This window comes from Rhinopithecus roxellana, chromosome 1, assembly GCF_007565055.1.
Source record: "Rhinopithecus roxellana isolate Shanxi Qingling chromosome 1, ASM756505v1, whole genome shotgun sequence".
In the NCBI taxonomy this organism is placed as follows: Eukaryota; Metazoa; Chordata; class Mammalia; order Primates; family Cercopithecidae; genus Rhinopithecus; species Rhinopithecus roxellana.
The window spans coordinates 171,276,333-171,293,567 of NC_044549.1; the positions used below are offsets into that span (position 1 = coordinate 171,276,333).

General features: G+C 35.7%; 1 long non-coding RNA gene across 1 annotated transcript in view; it reads right to left on the bottom strand.

Moving 5' to 3' along the window:
- The window catches only part of LOC115898380, a 168,153-nt gene extending 152,724 nt beyond the window's left edge, over positions 1–15,429 (bottom strand). The window contains exon 1 of the long non-coding RNA XR_004058115.1: positions 15,343–15,429. This is a non-coding gene — a long non-coding RNA (uncharacterized LOC115898380). The remainder of the gene's footprint in view (positions 1–15,342) is intronic.
- Between the last annotated feature and the right edge of the window lie 1,806 nt (positions 15,430–17,235).

Here is a 17,235-nt window from a genome sequence, read left to right on the forward strand (position 1 = left end):
GGGTAGGGAAAGAGACAACTTTTGACTCATTTTCGTGCCACTATTGCCTGTTGTCGTTTTTATGTTGAATGTAATAGAAATTCATAATTCTAAAAAATGAAGAATTGGAAACATCACTAAGAAGTACACATCCCAGCAAAAAAATGTCTGCCAAAATCATGTGGTTATAAAATACTGAATGAAACATTTACAGTTAGCGAAATAGAAGAAATAGCTGTATTTTAAAAATGGAGCTTAAACATCAAAATACTACCTGCAGAAGAATGTCATTAGTCTTCCTCTAAAGCAGAGCAATGTGACAAGAATCAACAAAGTAGATTATAGTGAACAAGTAATAAAACATCCTCCTTTTGTTCAAGTAGTCTTTGATAGCAGGAGACACACTCGGTGAATTTCAGTGAATGTGAAAGGAGAGAGTGATGGCACTCTACACAGGATGCCATAGGTAGGAGGAGAGAAGGTTTTCACAGATGCATCTGCTGGAATCCATCATGGAGGTGATGGCAACTGCAGTGGCATAAATGCATTTTCCCTCAGAGCTGGACCAATTTGTCTCCAACTTGAATAATACATGGACACTTTTCAAAGGAAAAGAGAACAAATTTTCACATACATCCCTCACTCCCCAAGGCTGGCAAGTTATTTTTATAATGTGATTTTTATATATTTTATATATTATATACTATACATGTAATAAGTGAATAAATTTCTCATGCTGCTGGCTTTTATACAACTAAAGTCAAGACTGATTTTCCTATTAAATTTAAATAAAACTTTAAAGCCATATAATTCAATTAATCATGTTAATAGGATGGATATTAGTGTTTTCTCAAGATGAGATTTTCACTTTCAGTATAAAATCACCCCCCTCAACTATAGTAAGGCATAGTTTGCCATTCTGATAATGGGCTATTAGAGGATTCAGTTTTCCTGCCACAGCCAGGGGGTTGTGCTCTCATAAGATTTTTATTTCACCATTGTTTTTGCATGGCTTTGAGGTAGTATTTACGTGTCCACAAGCACTAACCCAAATGTGAGTCACTGAGTTGCAAAATAGGACTCAGTTGTAATTTTGTTGATCATTCAGATGATTCATAACATTAGGTTGGTTCTCCAGACCATCAAAATTCATACAAACCACTTAAAATTAATTATTGGAGATAATTTCCCATACCCATTTGGAGAAAAACAGAGATAGCTTGAGAACACAAGTTTTTCAAAATTGTCAAATAGTATCATCTGTAGGCCATCCTGGGGCAGCATGGAGGACTTGAGTAGCATGTGAAGCAGATGTTTACTTTGTAGCTCTATAATTTTATTCTTAGGGTGTTTTTGTTTTTAAACATTTACTGAAAAATTACTATGTTTCAGGCAAAATCGTAATCACTGGCGAGCCAACCATGATTAGATATGGCCCTTGCCCTCTAGAAGCTCACAGTTTACCAGGGAAGACAGACATATATTTAAAAAAAAAAAAATGTCCCCAATGCTAGTAATGCGTCCTTTCTCAGTGATCAGAGAGGTTTGTACAACTGCAGTATCTTGAGAAAATACTAATATCCATCTTATAAAATTAAGATGATTAATTGAATTATATGGTTTTAAAGTTTTATTTAAATTTAACAGGAAAATTAGTCTTGACTTTAGTTGTATAAAAGCCAGCAGCATGAGAAATTTACTCACTTATATATTTTATGTACAGTATGTAACATATAAAAATAATTGCCAGCCTTGGGGAGTGAGGGACATATGTGAGAACTTGTTCTTTTTTCACTGATAAACTCACAGTTTATTAGGGAAGACAAACATGTATTTTAAAAAAATGTCTCCAATGCTAGTAATGAGTCCTTTCACAGTGATCAGAGAGGTTTGTACAACTGCTGTGGGAAAACACAGAAAGCAATATGAGTTTCTTTAATCTTGTAGCTAGTGGGGATATTGAAGATCAGTTAAAACCCCTTCAAAGTTTAAATATAGGTTAAGGCCTTTATTCTTTTTCTTTATTCTCTACCCCAGTCATCAATATGTCCCATTTTCAATATATATTTTTCTCATCTCTGCCTATGTTTCATTTGGCCAGTGACAGCAAAGAAGTTGCTAATCTTCCTGGGGTGGGGGTGGTTCTCAAAACTCAAGAGATAGCCTTCCCTGGTTTTGGATTAAATCTTGAGTTAAAATATTGTACAGTGAAACTCAGTACTGTGGGAAGGAGGGAATTGGGTTAGCATAGCCATGAGGTGCAAGGACTCTTGTCTCAAACTGCAGGGATTCGTATTTTAACTCTTAATATCTAAGCAATCTTGGACTAATTGCTTCTGTCTGTTTTGGGTTCTTCACATTTCAAAAGGGAATAAAAATAATTGCACATATGATAACTAGAAGAATGAAGTGAAATAATGAGTGTGAAATACTTAGCAGTGACTGGCAAATGGCAAGTGCTCAAAACACATTGACTAATGTTAGGAGTACTCCAAGCCCTCCATCACTCAGGGATCAAAGAAATCATCCTGGGAAAAGAACACAGACATTCATCTCTGTCTTCATTGTCAATCCAAGGGCATTTGGAGTTCCAAAGGGAAACTTGTCATGTTTGGTGCTTTTCTCTTGTATTAGGGCTATACTTTACCACAGAAATCACATTTTAACTTTTATTCTGTCATGAAAAAGCCTGATGTGGCACAATGGAAAGGGAGTAGGATACTAGATCACATGAAACTTGGCCTGTACAGAAGCCCAATCTGTCCACTAACTTACTCTGTTACTTGAGTAAATCACTTTGCCTCTCCGGGCTGTAGCTTACTCATTGGTAACAGAAAATATATAGTCACCAGATGATTTAACATATTACTTTGTATTCATTCCAAGATTTCCAAGAAGTGTACCGTTCTTGATAATCAATTTCATCTTCTTTTGCGTCTTCAATTTATGGGCACAAGAACTCTGCTGACTTGGTTTTATTTTTGCCAGAGAATCCTTTCTGAGGTTTGTAGCCAAACTGATGCAAAGTGTACACGCCCCTATTGTTCTATTAGTAGCTATAGTTGGCAAAATTAAATGTGTCAGTTTCTATTTTGGTGTCCCACGTCTTAGCACAGTATAAATAGAACTTACAGAGAAATGTTTCAGTGTGGGTGTAATAATATGCTATTTTGCAACCATTTAGATTAACGTTTAAACCTTATATCAGCTGATTACTAGCCATATGACAAATATGTGTTATTTCATCTCTCTGAGAACATCCAGCACACACACTGGCACGTGGAACCTGGTCAGTGAACTTGCATTCCTTTGCTTTGGTTTTTTGCCAGCATCTCATATGCTCATGGAAGGTTATGTATGTATATCTATACCTACTTTGATCTATCTATTTAAAATATATTTTATACTTTCCCATGAGGTAAGCATTTTCATTCATTACTTTGTGAGAAATTTTGGTGCTTTTTATCTCTTAAACGTGTCTTGAATACTACTAGAAAAGACAGTAACTTATTTATTTTTGTAAAAATTTTAGTCCAAGTAGAACCTTATTATTTATGAGCATTACAATTCAACAAAATCTCATTTTCTCTAAGATTTCATTAACTTCAAGCTCATGTACCTCAGAAGCCATATTATTGAAACTGTTTGGGTAGCCCATTTATAATAGGCCCATGTGTTGCACTGTGAGTCCTAGTATTTATACTCAATAAAATGTTGCCTGACTTCACATTTACTATTTTATATATTTCTAAAATCTCTAGCACAACCCTGGAACTCTTGTTTTTTAAAATATCTCAAGAACTGACATTTAATCCTGGACATTTTTGACAAGGGGTTTACCAGGATCTCAGTTCTTTGGTCTGATATTCTACGCATTCTACAACCAGGCTCCAATCTGTTCATTCTTACGGTAGTAGCCCCCACTCCCTGCCAGTGTGAATGTTTGGCTTCTAGCCTTTACAAAGACCCCAATCAAGATGTACCCACCCTTGCTGGCTTCAGGTCTCCTTACACTCCATCCTTCTATTAGTATCCTAGCCATGCTTCAAGGTCGGCGGCAAGCCCAGGATGACTGCCTACTTCTGAGTTAGTATTTATTCTCTGTGGGCACACAAGGGATTATTTCCATTTCCACTAAATCAGGTTTACCACTTAAATTAATCATCAGCCTATGTGAGCGCTTGTCACTCAGCCACACATTTCCTACAAATCCCACTCTCTCTGGATAAATCTAGTTATCCCTGTTTCTCAGTCTTTACAGCAAGACTTTGAGACAAGCTGGAGAACATTGCTTAATGCAATTGACTGCTGTCACTACAACATTCTAATAATTACAACTGATACTTTAAGAAGTGATTTACAATATCCATACCTGGTCTGCTCCCTTTACCGTGGACTACATGAGTATTCCAAACCTTTGGCCCTTTCCTCAAGTCATCTACTCAACTTTCACAGTGTGTGTACATATAGATGTGTGTATATATATATATATATATATATATATATATATATATATATGTATATGCCATAACAGTAGCTTAACACTGTGCATACTATCTTGTGGTTTGCTGCTTCACTTAAAAATTTATTATGAGCATTTTCCCATGTCAATTGACATAGTCACATTGATGTTTTCATTGGCTGCTTAGTGTTCTGTTAAGAATACCATACTTTATTTAAGTAGTCCCCTAATTTTGAACAAGTAGATTGGAAGTTTTTGCTTCCTATTTTTCCTCATTACAGAAATCACTATGATAAATATCCATGAAGAAGTTGTGCATAACTCTAATTGCATCCTTAATATAGAGTATTAGAATAAAAATTTTTGGCTTAAATAGGATGTAAGTGTTAAAACTTTTGAAAAATAATGCCATTTTTTTTTCCAGGGAGTTTTTGCCTAACTGTATTTTCTGTATTTGCCTGTTTTTCTACTCTATCAGTATCATTGTATGTGATACTTTTATTTTCATCTTTATTTATTTGCGACGTAAAATATAGTTTTCTTTATTTGGGGTGTATTTCTTTGATTGTTAAGAAGGTTGAACAATTTTTCATATGCTTACTAATCATGTGACATTTCTTCTCTTGTGAATAGATTGTTCATGTCATTTGCACCCATGCACACATGGCAAGCCTCTCCTTCCCAGATGGGAGCTTCAAATGTGGACTATTCAAATAAAAATAGAAACCTTAAGATCCTCTACTTACGGTTGTTAAAATGATCATTCTTAGAATCTTAGAACAGCTAGAGAGTAGTTAAGCAGTCAACAATTAAATCAATTTCCAATTTTGCACATAAATTTAATGTGTTTTCCTCCAATGAACTCGGAGGAAAATCTTCCCCTATCCCAAATGCTTCCTTTTCCTAAACACTAAATTGATAAACTGTTTGAAAAAAATTGTGTTCATTAAATGATGACTCATACACTTAAAGTTCTTGCATTTTCTTAAAGTATTTGAGTTGGTCTAATTCTTCCCAGAGCAATAGTCAACTTCAGTGATCACTTCCTCTGTTTTCTGGGAGTTGCTATGGATACATATTTTTGTCCATGATGCAAGGTTGCAAATCATGTGATATTTTATTGGTCATAATAGATTCAATGTATCTTTTTTTTTTTTTTTTTTTTTTTTTTTTTTTTTTTTTTTGAGACGGAGTCTCGCTCTGTCGCCCGGGCTGGAGTACAGTGGCCGGTTCTCAGCTCACTGCAAGCTCCGCCTCCCGGGTTTACGCCATTCTCCTGCCTCAGCCTCAGAGTAGCTGGGATTACAGGCGCCCGCCACCTCGCCTGGCTAGTTTTTTTTGTATTTTTTAGTAGAGACGGGGTTTCACGGTGTTAGCCAGGATGGTCTCGATCTCCTGACCTCGTGATCCGCCCGTCTCGGCCTCCCAAAGTGCTGGGATTACAAGCTTGAGCCACCGCGCCTGGCCGATTCAATGTATCTTAAACTTAACTTCCTGAAAAGCTAGGAGAAAATTCTATTTCAGTCGTGTTTTGTGGACAGTCTTTTCCCAAAATATACCACCACTACCACCACCTCTCCCCACAACACACTCTAGGTATTTTCCTAGCCTGTGAGTTCCTAGTAGCTTAAAACTTTGTGGGGAAAATGTTACAGTTTTTCAATGGCCATCGGTCAACATTATTATGATCCTTGTTCAAGTTCACATGAATTATAAATGACAACTCCACTGTCTCTAGGTTATTATGGGCTAGGGGTATTATTACTCTTCCTGTCAAGGCCATAAGGACTCCAAGCCACTTTATCAAAGTCCTGACATTTTAGGGGTATCTAGACAGAAATGTGGTTCCTGGTGCCCATAGTTTTTATTTCCCTATCACAGGGGCACTTTCTATCAAGTCTGTCTGCTTCTGCTGCTTCTCTAAGCACACAGCTTCATCTTCTCAGGAATGATACTGCATGATGTCCCATGTGCAGATCTGTGAAAATCACATACTGGCCTTTCTTCCCTGGGGTATAGGTGTAGACATAGAAGCAGATCCTTGTTCTCTTATTTCTCATTTTATCATAGACAGTGAGAAGAAGCCAGTTTGCTCTTTCAATGTTCTTGGAAAACTCCTTAGCAAGATCTTGCATTCATTAAGAATATTTCCTACTTATACCTTACTGTCAGTGATAGTGTTATTAACTTTTCTCTCAATTTCTTCCAGTTTCCAATAACATCTTCCTTATCATCATTTTTGACCTGACCAATAACCTCTTCCTCCATCTAAAAATATTAGACTCCCACTAATACTCCCCTCAAAGCCTTTTGAGCTTCAGCCTGCCATCTAGCTCCAAACCCAACACCATGTATTTTAGGTTTTTATTATGGAAGCAACATACTTCCAGGTATCAAATTACAGTTCAGTTATCTATTGCTATGTAACAAACCACCTCAAAATGTATTGATATAAAATAGAAATAATCATCTTGCCAGTAAATCTGCAATTCAGAAAGGATTCTGCAAGCGCAGCTCATGCAGAATGGCTGTGTTCATTCAGAGTCCCTGGTGTGCCTTAGCTGAAGATGGACAGTTCATTTCTCATAACTCACATAGCTGACAAGATAATGCTGTCACTTTCTCTCAGAGAGCCTCTCCTTGTGGATGCTTGGGCTTTCTTACAGCATGGTAGCTGAGTTCCAAGGGCGAACGTCCTAAGAGATGAGTAGTGGAAGTTCCTAACTTATTAAGGTTTGGGCCTGGAGAGTGACATTAGGTCATTTCAGCTGTGTCTTTTTGGTCAGTCAGTCACAGAGCACAGATGCAAGGGAGGAAAGGCACAGCTTCTCGCAATGAGAGGAGCGTCAGAGAATGGTGAGGCCATATTTTTAAAACTCCACAGATACCAATACTAGTCATTTTCTAGTTAACCCATCCTGTTTCATGTGCCATGACATATAGGACAGGGTGGGGAATGATAGAAATGCTGCTTTATTTTGACTGCATCACAGAGATTGTGCGGTACAGGGATGTGTTTTCGATTTTATTACAGGCAACGTACCAATGCCCTTAATCCTAATGGGTCAGAAAATAGAGGAGGAATAAAATTTCTCCTCAACACTTTTTGAGCAAGAAAGTCTCAAGTATTTGTAAAGCATTTGACAGCATTATTCTCTGACAAGGAGAGCTCTTACTAGAGTTTTATGTCTCTATATGTTTAAATCAATTTTGACTATAGTCGATTAATATTTTTTCTATTTTTGTAAGAAATTTTATAATTCAAGAAGCCCAATTTTTAATAATAAGTCATGAATCATTTTTTCTTTCAAAAAATGTGTATTTATTTTTTATAAATAGTTTCAACTTTTACTTTAGATTCAGGGGTTACCTGTGCGGGTTTGATACCTGGGTAACTTGCGTGATGCTGAGGTTTGGGCTACAAATGATCTTGCCACCCAGGTAGTGAGCAAGCTACTCAGCAGTTGGTTTTCAACCTTGTCTCCTCTCCCTTCCCTCCCTTCCCCCTCTAAATAATTATTAAACATGTATTTTTTTTTTTTTTTTTTTTTTTGCCTTATATGAACATCCCATTCTCAATCTAGTCTTCATCTCATGGCTAAGTTTCTGCTCCAAATGTCTTCATTCTCTACTTCAAATTCTTTATTTTCAAATGTAAACTCCAATTTCCAGCTTTTATTCCTAAAGACTTTAGTCATTTACAGAAGCATTTTAAAAAATATATTCCTCAAAAAAGTTCATTTGTCATTAGTAGATATAATATAGTGAATATCACCTCCATGATACAAGAATTTTTAAACATAGTGTGTGTATATATATGTATATACATTGAATTAAAAATGCTTAATATTTTTATAATTATTTTTTAAAAATTTGATTTATAGTGGATTAAATTTTATTAAACAGTACAAATGCTAACTGATGCCACGTAATGAAATTATCTCAGAAGGAAAGAAAATAAAGAATACTTTTATTTTAAAAGCAATTATTCACAAATAGCAACAAAATAAAAAAAATCAATTTCCTGCAATAGATTTTTATACTGCATGTAAGAAAATTCATAGAAAAACCAGGTACAATAGGAGATTTTATCTATGTTTGCAGCATTTTTAGACAGGAATTTCATCCACAGATCACATCATCTAGAGTATCATATTGAATCAGAAGTTAGATCAATAGCTTGAGAGTATTGTCCCATAGAAATGGGATATGCTCCCCTGAATAAAACTAGGTGGATAATATTTGAGAAGCTACTCAGAGGAAAGGTTAGTACCTAAGTTACCATATTAAAAGAGGAAAAATCATGATGGAATACCAAAATGATATCCTGTGATAAAGAAATAGATCTGCAGAATTAAAAAAAAATTGAGTGGTTCATAAATAAATAACATAATAATACAAAATGATTTATACTGAGATTGTTTAATTTCAAGGATAAAGAATTTTGGGGCCAGGTGCTATGGTTCACACCTGTAATCACAGTGCTTTGGGAGGCCAAGATTACTTGAGGCTGGGAGTTTTAGAGTTTGAGACCAGCATGGACAACATACTGAGACCCCTATCTCTACAAAAGAATAAAAACTTAAAATAAAGAAAGAAAAAATAATAATAACTGGGCATGGTGGTGCATGTCTGTAGTCCTAACTGTTGGGGAGTCTGAGGTGGGAGGATTGCTTGAACCTAGGAGTTTAAGGTAACAGTGAGTCATGATCATGAGCCACTATACTCCAGCTTGGGTGACAGAGTGAGACCGTGTCTCTAAAATAAATTTTAAAAAAAGAGAGGGAAGAATTTCTGGGAATGTAGAAAGGAAAAAGGATAATATCTGGCAACCATGAGGGTGTGCCTTCAAGAAAACATTTTCCACTCAGCTATGAAGAATGAAGTTAACTGACAACTTACAGTTGTACTGTTTTGAAGACCTGTGACAGCATTTGGCACAAAATCACACATTTCCCATTGTGGCCACCTCAGTAATCTACTGGACATGTCTGATATGCTCATGACTAGCCATCTTCTCCCAGCCCAGGGCTCCTCTATGGGCAGTCTTTGAACCAGAGCTCCTCACTGGGATGGCTGAGATGTCCTCAAAACCACACCTTAGTTCCAGCCCCTTCATACTCACTTCTCCTTCCTTCCCCCTCTGCTTTCATGTGTGTCTGGCCTATATCTTCTTCTGATACTTTTCCCTGTATAATTCTGATTGCCACCTCTCTTTTCTATTTCATGGGGGTTACCCTCAATCAATGTCTGGCATTTCTAAGTCTGTCTTTGTGTCTTTTTCTTGGAGGACTCTGATGACACAAATGCCTTTATATACGTATTAACCAACATTAAATGACAGAAGACAATGGTACAATGCCTTCACATTTCTGAAAGAAAAAAAAGGGTACAACGTAAGAATAAAATACCTAGCCAAGTATGTATTCAAGGATAAATGCATATATTCAGGAACTCAAATAGTTATGAGAATTTTTGGAAAAAAAAATGCTACTTGACAATGAAATATGAACAACCAAAAGATGAATAATATAATTGGTAGAAAGGAAAATTATCAATAGAATATTTGATGCCAGAAGACATTAAAGCAATGACACATATTTTCACACAAGGAACAACTTAGATAATTCAACAGCAATAGCCTTTTATTAAAAATATTGACAATAAAATCCAGTCAACCCGCTTATTAAAATTTGTAAAGCATTAAATTGGTATTAGTTTAGAAATCAGGATGCTAGTTTCCCTGGAATAGGGATGGAACCAAATAGGTGGGGAGCTGTTTGGAGTGCTAGTAATGTTCTGTGTAGATATAAGGATGTCTGCATTTATAAAATGTTAGCGAGCTTAATGTTTACTATATGTGTACTTTTCTGCATATATATCTTAGTACAAAACTTGCTTAGAATCCCTATTAATATGGAACTAATGCTAAACAAATGTGGGAATTATAGACCATAATAATTTTGTGATCGTAAATGTTAGTAATCCCTGAAAAAATAAAAATAACAAAAGTAGTAACATGAGTAGCAGAAGTCAAAATTAGGAAAAAGGGTGGGTGGGAAGACATAGGTGAATGATCACAATCTTTCTTATTTTTTATAGTAGGTTGTCAACTCATATAATGAATGAGGATAAAATGTGTAATTTAAACCACATAATCCTCGAACCTCTAGTAGTTTTCAAACTGTTTACTTATAAATAAATAGACCTTTAATATTATCCTTTGTGAAAGATAAATATTTATTCAGCTATTCTATTTACTTTGATTTCCTTTAACTTTTCAAATTAAGTAAAATAAATTTAATATGTTTTACTCAAATTGCACTTTTATTAAATTATTTGTAACTATATTTTTATATGTATTTAATAATATTTTATTTGTATCCATACATAGTTTAATGTCTAGGTCAATCTGCATGTATTAAAAGCCAATACCTTCTAAGAGTTTTAGATGTTGAGTTTACTTTTTTCTAAAAAATGTTTTATTTCTATAAAAATAGTAACGTCATTAGTCTTAAAACTAAATAAGTGATTTCAACACAATTTAACAACTTTTTTTTCTTAGGGAGTTTTTCTAACTCTTCATTAAATGTAATAAATTGTTTCATTTGGCCCCAACACTTCACTTCTCCCAGTATCCACACTCTTTGTCTTATGACTCTACATTGTCCCACTTTAGGGTGTGGGAGCTATGACCTTCCTGCTCCTAGATGCTGGCCTCAGTTAAGTGATGTGCTTTGGGTAACAGAATGTTTACATGTTTGACCCAAGCAGATACATTATATGAGACTGTTATGTTATTGTTGCCAAGACTGGAGCTGCCAAACCCTCCTTTGACTCAAAACAGTTGAAGGACACATGCTTATGTTTTATTTTATTTACCCCAGGACTTTTGCACATGTTTATGTTTTCTACCACTTAACTTTTAGGGTTTCTTTTGCCATGCATCATTGTCATGGCAATAAAGAGCAGATCATGCTAATATGTGTTGTGTCTTTATAAACCTTGTATAAACATTTGAATGTTTTTTAGGGAGGAGATCATAAAAGTGTTCTTTAATATACCAAATTTTAAAATGCTGGCCTATTGAAATCTTTGGCACATTATAGCAGTCCTTTGATACCCATGCCCAATTTCCCCAGCTTTATTTCCTACATAGCTTTACTTGTGCTTTTAATTGTATATTTCAAATATAGCAAATCCAGTACCTCTAACATTTTTTCCATTCTTATTTCTTCATTATGTACTGGAATTCTACTTGTTCCTCAAGAAGTTCAGATGTAAACTCATTCAGTGCTATTTATCCTTTCTCCTTGCCTTCCTAACAGTCACTTTATTTTTTCTCTGAAACTCTAAGCATGTTTGGCATTTTGTTTGGAAAAGTTATAATTACACGTTAGTACATTTTTTGGTCTGTTTTAAAGTGAAGAACTTTATCATTAAAATGTTAGTACTTTATATGTCACAATTCTAAAATCATTTTATTTTCCCCAGACCCTAGAATAGTATGAACCTTTAAAAAATCATAGATAAATGGATATAAGAGTAAATGAATGGATTAATGAATTAACTAACATTGAGCACATTTTTTGCATTAACAAAAAATTTTTAATTACAGAAACAAGTGAAAACACTCATTAAATATACAGAAATAACTCATCTCTAAAATTAAATGTAAAAGTGTTTGCTATTTCTTTCTTGGTTTATCCTTCTGTTTAAATCTTCAAAGTATGTAGTAACTTGTATTTAAAATAATAAATAATGATATTTGGAGACATAGGAAAATAATGAAGAGTTTTTATTTTGTGCTTATCTAGCCAGGCTACAATCAAAGAAGTTTTATTATAGGCTTTAATTAGCATTTTTGTGTGCTTTTGAATTTTCTCTGTAAGTTTCTCATATCTATCTGGCTTCTATAAGACAATGGCTATAACAAATTTCCTTAAATGTCTCTAATCAGAATTTTCATTTGTTAGGCTAAAAATAAGGGTGCTTATAAATAACATAATATTGTACTGTTATTTTCTTATGATTCAATATAATAACTGTTAATACATAAGAAGAGCACTTTACAGAATAGTTTTGCACTTTTGATCTGTTCTGTCTCCATGAAGAATAACATTTATTTCATTAATAGAGAATTCATTTTAATAGGAAACACAAGAAAATGAAAACACAGTGTGCTTAAATCTTCTTATTTAAGAACAAAGTATACATTTTTTATTTCTCTCTCATGAGCATGCATGCACTTAGTAGAAATATTTTCAAGTGACAATAATAAGCATTATAATTGCTTACATGAAATGAAAATTCATTGTTCAAATATTTTAAATGGTAATTTCTGTAGGAAGATAGACATAAGTAGAAAAGTAAAAATGATTTTGAATTTAGAAGTAGAAAATAAATAATTTGTTTTGTTAACCAAGTTCCTACTTTTACATATATTCTCAGTATGATTACCTGTGGAGGCGTTGAGGCCGTGCCAAATTAGGCAATTGATAAAATGACAAATGAGTGATTGAAAGTAATTTTTCAGAAGAAAAATAAATAAGACATAATTAAAATGTTCTAACTTTCTCATTAAGCGAACATTGCCTGAAACAATCAATAATTTAAAATCTTCAAATACCTTCATATTACCTATCAAAACATTTTTATTAAAGAAAACAGAAAATATATGTAATAAATAGATATAGGTGTATATATATATATATATATATGTGTGTGTGTGTGTGTGTGTGTGTGTGTGTATACATATTAAATTTGATATTCCAACCAAGGCACCAAGATGCAACAGAAGATGCAAATATAAAAATGAGATGTCAGACTAAAATATAAAGTTATCAAACTATATATAGTTTTACTAATCTTGGACTCCTTATCTAATAATTCCAAATGAGATACATACACAAAGCAATTAAAAACATAAAACCATTTCACAAGAATGACCAAAACTAGCGAAAGGAGAAGATTTGTGAGAAAGACTTTTGAAAGAATCATTGGAGTAAAAAGAATCTCATCTTATTCCTAAAATTAAAGGGAGGGTTAGGTCTTTGTTTCCTCTCTTTAGATGTAGGGAGTAAAGCTTCAATTCTTGGAGAATTCTCAATTGACACTGTCTTGATGATTTAAAGCGATGAGAAAACATTTTTACTTTCAAAAAATTATCCAGTAAGGCAAGGGACTTGCTGGAAATCAAGATTTTGTCCTGGATTTTGACTTTAGTAACCTCTTAATATATTCAATATTTTTAATCAATAAATAGCATAACATTGAACCATGCACATTCATTGTATACAGGCATTTTTGTATTCCTAAGTTTTAATAAGTTTATTTGCATTAATTTTATTTAAATAACATTCAAAATAATTTTATTATATCCAATTTGCTTTAGCAATTTCAAGAATAGATGAGTTATAAATGATAGAAAACTAAAATATTAATAATTCCTGGGAGACTAACAATAAATCAGACCTTAAATTTAGTACTTTCTTTTTTTCTCAAACTAAAAATATCAAAATTGTAAGAGGTATATCAGTCAGGATCCAGAAGATAAACATCAGGTTAAGATTACCAGAGAGTAATCTTAATATCAAAAATTATTAACTATAAGAGGGGATTTGCTAGCAAAGAATAAACAGAACTGTAAATAATATAGTAATAGCGGATTATAGAGGCCACTACCCCTAAGGCTGAACTGGTACATAATGGAAGCAAGAGGGTCTGGAACCAGCCTCCACACACCATACAGATCCAGATTCACTGGAGAGCGCATAGCCATGAAAATCTGCATGGCAGGGTTTGCTGAGGCTGCAAAGTACTCAGGAGGATATCAGTGGAAGCCATCCACAGATAGGTGTCATACCAGCAGTACCCTGCCATGAAGACACCTGCTGGGGTTTCAGTCAGCATTCTCTGGATGCCTGGAGCTGGCCCTGCAAAAGCTGTGGATGTGGCTGGGACAGGCTTTGTAGAAATAAGCTGTGTTGTAGGAGCCAATATCAAGAAGCATAACAGAACCTGGGAGAGAAACCCATTCATCCTTCAGTTTTCCCTTAGCAGCTTCTACTAACAAAGCTTAACATCTTGACTGGCAAAGAAGGAATGTTTACAGGGTCTCGCCCCATTGTCAGAAATAAAGCAGTAAGTTGTGAATTTTCAACCGAGAGGCAATAAAGTGATGACTAGGACAGTACATGCCTTGGGTAGTTTCCATATTCCCTCTGCTATTCAATCTTGAACTTTTATTCAAAAACGAAACAACTCTGTATTTCCACCTAATAATTTATAAATGTTCTTCCTGAAAGTGAATGCATTTTCATCCTTTTCTTTTTTTTTTTTTTTTTTTTTTTTTTGAGACGGAGTCTCGCTGTGTCGCCCAGGCTGGAGTGCAGTGGCCGGATCTCAGCTCACTGCAAGCTCCGCCTCCCGGGTTCCCGCCATTCTCCCGCCTCAGCCTCCGAGTAGCTGGGACTACAGGCGCCCGCCACCTCGCCCGGCTAGTTTTTTGTATTTTTAGTAGAGACGGGGTTTCACCGTGTTAGCCAGGAGGGTCTCGATCTCCTGACCTCGTGATCCACCCGTCTCGGCCTCCCAAAGTGCTGGGATTACAGGCTTGAGCCACCGCGCCCGGCCATTTTCATCCTTTTCTAAAATGAGGTGACACAGTCCCAACAGTCATTGTATCCGTTACTGGCTATATTAATCCTCTCAAATTCCACCACAGGTCTACTAAATGCTCTGTGAACTAAAGACTAAATTGTAAAGTTAACCATCTGCCACTTGTATAAAAAATAAAAACAGGAAAAAGGAGACATAAAAATGGTTAGTTATGCAAATAAAAACATGCATATAACAAGCAAAGAGAAAACAGACAAGCTTCTTAGTCTTGAAAGATTTACCATATATACTTGTAGCTGTGGTGCAGCCGTTCACAAATGGATCCAGTTTATCCTTCGGTCAGAGGACTCTGTGTCTGTGGATTGATTTGGGAAATAGGTGAGAAGCTGTTTCCATTTATGTCAGGGTTGTCAGGGTTTTAGCTGCATATCTAGAGGGTCTTTTTTTTCCTACTGGGTAGATAAAACAATAACTCTGATAGGCAACTCATGTATTTCATTCCTGGGAACACAGTGTTCAGTAGCCACTGTCAAAGATCTCTACAGGCCAGGGTGTTCTGATTACTAGTCAGCCCTGCCAGTTAGATATGCTCACTTTGTTCTTGGTGATTGTATGCTATCTTTTGATTTCTGTTACCCCAGAGCCCATTATCCCTGTTGAAATCAGGGAATCCATCCCAATGGCAGAATCCCTTACAGTCTCTGGTCTGCAAAGCTGCTCAACTTTCTTCACGAATGAATTTCTTAGTGCCATGTTTTATCATGCTGGACTGGTTTATCTTCACCAGTAGGCTCTGGCATCTCCACCTAGTAAAATGTCTGGAATCTTGGTGTCCAAGTTTCAGTCAGTCAACCAAGTAAGTTGTTAGAATCACCTGCAGCTTTACAAGCTGACATATCAAATCTGAAATCTCTAGTTAGTTTCCTATAGCAAGGAATTCAGCCTTATCTAGTGTTATATTCTCTGCTTATTGGCCTAACTCCTTTTGCATCCACTCCACACATGTCCCACCCCATCATGTTTCTATTGGTTATATATTAGCATGGTCTTGCAGTTCTTTTGCCATGTAGTCTTTTTACTGTATAGTGTATACCTGTTCCTCTTGAGCATACTATACTTCACACAAATTACTTCAGGGCATAAGACCCTAGGAAGGCATCTCCTACAGGTGAGGTTATTACAAGATTTGCAGGCAAAGGAAGGCTAGTCTCTTCAGGCATGGAAGAGCAAGTTACTTCTACTGGTACGGAGGCCTCAGAGTGGCTTGCACATTCAGTGTTGTCAATTTCATTTGGTTCAAATATATGTCCCCATTCCAAGTGTCAAGATTTCATTATTTCTCAATTGGTACCCTAAATTTCACATGAGAAATGGTCAATTTCACTGCTGTTGTAATTTACTCAACCCACAAAGTAAATATTGTGCAAATTTAGCAATATCAGTTCTGTGGTTACACTAAATATTCTTTTATGGTTCTCATGGTAGCTCTCTGGCCCTTAGGCTGTGAATTGAACTGAGAGCTTATTTTTTTTTTCTCTGTAAGTGCTCAAGGGCACTCAGAAGAATCTATCCCACACCATGCTCCTTATAATAATCATTATTGCCATAGGGTCAAGGGCAGAGTCACTTGGGCTCTTAAAGGATTTGCTTCAGTTGGCACTTTGTCACAACATAGCACAGGCAATAGTTTGATTAATTAATTGTGATACCACACATGCCCTGGATTCCTAGTATCCCATTTCCCATTAGTAAGAAGCTCAGCACTGCAGTGAAGCACAGGAGTGAACCAAAATATCCCCCAAATGTCATAACTGGAGGTCTGTCTCCTGGGACCATTTCCAGGGCAGAAATTTCATAGCAATTTGAACTGGAAAAGTTTACCATAAATAATTATTAATCACAGGCCAGGCGCTGTGGCTCACGCCTGCAATCCCAGCACTCTGGGAGGCCAAGGCAGGTAGATCACAAGGTCAGAAGATCAAGACCATCCCAGCCAACAAGGTGAAACCCCGTCTCTACTAAAATACAAAAAATTAGCCTGGCATGAAAATTAGTGTGCCTGTAGTCGCAGCTGCTCAGGAGGCTGAGGCGGGGGAATCGCTTGAACGCAGGAGGCGGAGGTTTCAGCGAGCAAAGATCATGCCACTGCACTCCAGCCTGGCCACAGAGCAAGA